The sequence below is a fragment of the Branchiostoma belcheri genome, unplaced genomic scaffold, assembly GCF_001625305.1.
Source record: "Branchiostoma belcheri isolate BF01 breed outbred unplaced genomic scaffold, Haploidv18h27 scaffold32, whole genome shotgun sequence".
Taxonomy (NCBI): Eukaryota; Metazoa; Chordata; class Leptocardii; order Amphioxiformes; family Branchiostomatidae; genus Branchiostoma; species Branchiostoma belcheri.
The window spans coordinates 1,543,726-1,547,244 of NW_017803932.1; positions in this window are offsets into that span (position 1 = coordinate 1,543,726).

Below are 3,519 nucleotides of genomic sequence, written 5' to 3' on the forward strand. Positions count from 1 at the left end.
CAACTGATAAGAAATATTTCCACAAATGGCGTGCGTTCTCAATATTTTGTAACAAGTAAGACGGAACATGATGATGTCTGCCACAGATAACATCACTGGTAGTCAACCAAAACCGGAGAGATATGACTCATCACTTCAACAATTCCTTCCAAATGCCACAAGTCGTCTGAAAATGACGTAATGAGCCGCCCAAATCCCGCTCTCCGCTGTTGTGGTAACCTGTGACAAAAACACGCTGATTGGTAATCGGTGGGGGAGGTCTGTTTTGTTGACAAGATATGAAAGGGAAAAAGAAGGCAATCTGGATCGTGTTTCAAAATTTCTAAAGGAAACAAGATCTTCGTAATGCGAGTACTCGTTAACTGGGAACTAAATATCGTCTGCTTGCTGGCGTTAACTTCTGTATTCTATTATTCAAACAGCCTTACTGTGAAAATCATTTAAGGACATAAAGAAAAGACCAACAGGACCCGTCTCTAATTGTTCGACAAAAAAAGAAAAATAACACAATTAAGCCATTCTGTCGTCCTAGGGCAGATGGTATTGGTCTTGCAGGGCAGTTTGAAAAAAATCATTAGAAGTAGGGGGCGAAATATTAATTGAATAAATAGGCTTACACGAACACTTCGTTGATCGTTTCTGTCCACAGAAACAAATATGACAGAAATACGACTAGATCTACTGTTAGAATAACGTCGTGTTATCGGGTTTTCACAGTCCTCCTTGTAAAGCTACCACAGTAAGCCATAGTTTTGTGTATTTCATGACACATAATCCTAGCATTGCCCACTCAAAATGTATGGGTAACGTCCTATGACATGTGTATTGCTATGCGCTCTTTGGTGAAGACACGAGACCACACTATTGAGGAAACTATTGTCACAGCTGTACTCAAGGAGAGAGTGGAATCGACAGACGCTTTGGGTTCCAATGAAAACATTCGTAATTGAGCGATAAAGATCTGTGATAAGCGGGGCGTTTTCGACACAAGTGAATGAATGAAGTGGGGTGGCAGGGTGAGTTTTTACTTTGTAGCTAATGCCCAGTGACCTGTGTGTTTGTAATTAGCGAACGGGATCTGCGATGGTCCGTGGAATAAACAACTCACACACACACACACACATACACACTGGGGTCTCACCAGTTGTGCCAACGTCACTGTGAGGTAAGGACGCGGTCACATCGTACGACAAATTTACGACGGCAACTTGTGGGCGCCGTGATTTTGGGGAAGTCGTGGTTGTGTCGAACTTGTCCTTGAATGAGTCCTGTCTTGTGATGGAAAATGTTGTATTACCGTATGTCGGCGGTCCTCGCTATCATAGCTTCGCTGTAAATACTGCGACTTTCAATGTGTTAGATATTCATTTTCCTTTGTATTTCATTTTTATTGGATTTCATTTTGTAATGATCGTGATATTGTGATGAGTAACTGGTAGCGTAAAAATAAGTCTCCGTAACTTCGTGCTGTAATAATGTTTAAATAAAGAATACTGCGTACAAACGAATGTGATTGCGCCTCACGCCGTAAGTTTAACTATATAACCTTATCTGGTGAACATACGACGAATATGAAGATGCCAATTGTTGAGAAGAAAACAATGCAAGAATTCGAAGGTCGCACTGCTCCGTTGATTCCAAGGCCAGAAATGTCATGGCTTCATGATCACTACTTTTAACTCCTACCCACACCATTCGACCAAGTGTACGTAATAACTGCAGATAACACGTAGATTTTCTATAAGACTACGGTGTGTGATTTATCATCGATATGGCCGTTGGTTTTCCTCTATAGCATCACCTGACGTCTGACGTGCTTATCATTCTGTCATTACGAAATCAGCAGTCATTTGAACGCAGTTGACGCACTACTTGGAAAGCGCGCGCTCTTTCTAATACAATAACAAGTGTATAAAATTGCTTTGTTCTAAGATGCCAAAAGAGCAAGTCACTAAACTCTGTTCACCTCACTTACACGTCTCAGAAGACCCACGGCTTTTCTTATATAAGTCGTGAAGTGATGTATCCCCATAGTAGGGCACGTAGACGTGCGTGGGAGTGGGCGAGCCGACGTCGACAAATGAGAGGGAATCCCTAGTAGGAAAATCCCCCTACCTGACACAAAATACCTTATGTAACAACTTAAAAGTGACGTACGTAAATGGCATGAGTCAGGCCCAAAGACGTGCGTCATTTGTCGTAGGAGTTTCCCCCCTACGCGCTATAACAAACCTAATCCTGCACATTACATAACGGCCGGGGCAAGACGTGGGAGGAGCGGCTAGGTGCTCACCTGGAGACTCAAGGAAGATGGCAGGAAAGCGTTTAATGGCATAACCATTTTAAAGGTGGGGTAGAGTAAACATGGAGATTATGGGCGGACGGGGTGGGGGTAAAGTAAGGGCAACTGATAACTCCTTTAAAAGGCTACAGAAACGTCTTTGATTGGACCATAAAATTGTCCAATATCATTATCTTCCAAAATATCTAACGTCAGATCTAATGACTACAATGTTAAAAGATTTTTCCTTTTATATGAATACGTCTCTTCTGTGTTCTTAAGCCTTTTCTAAGAAACCCCGTTCGGCTGAAAAGCAATACACTTTTGAAAAAAAGGTCACCTCGACAAGCTAATTCGTTGCAAAGTAAAAGATTATCCTTTAAAAGCAAGAAGTTGGCTGTGACATTGTAGTGTATGTCAACTGGTGGGTTGTGCAACTTTATAATCAAGACGGGCGCTACTGAGAAATCGCGGTAAATGTGCCTCTGAACTATCTGTACACCTGAGTTACTTATCTACGGAGGCTTCTTAGAATCCCGACCGGATCAGTGTCAGTGTTACACCGGTGTTCTATAATTCTCAGCATTTGATACGTCTATCTACTAGTGCACATATTAACTCTTCACCTTCTCCCATAGGTGGGATACATTAAACATGCATTGCTATAAGGAAAATGCCACAAAAGACCCACGAACAAGTCTAGCTCATATCGGCCCTGTACGCTTGTGTGGGCGCCTAACACGCACAACACGTACAACATGTGGCGAGGTGAGTGAGTGAGTGAGTGAGTGAGTGAGTGAGTGAGTGAGTGAGTGAGTGAGTGAGTGAGTGAGTGAGTGAGTGAGTGAGTGAGTAAGCGAGCTGAGTGAGTGAGCGAGTGAGTGAAAGAGAGTGAGTGAGTGAGTGTGAGTGAGTGAGTGAGCGAGCAAGCGAGTGAGAAAGAGAGTGAGTGAGTGAAAGAGACTGAGTGAGTGAGTGAGTGAGTGAGAGTGAGTGAGCGAGCAAGCGAGTGAGTGAGAAAGAGAGTGAGTGAGTGAGTGAGCGAGCTGAGTGAGTGAGTGAGTGAGTGAAAGAGAGTGAGTGAGTGAGTGAGTGAGCGAGCAAGCGAGTGAGAAAGAGAGTGAGTGAGTGAGTGAGTGAAAGAGACTGAGTGAGTGAGTGAGTGAGTGAGTGAGTGAGAAAGAGAGTGAGTGAGAAAGAGAGTGAGTGAGTGAGTGAGTGAGTGAGTGAGTGAGTGA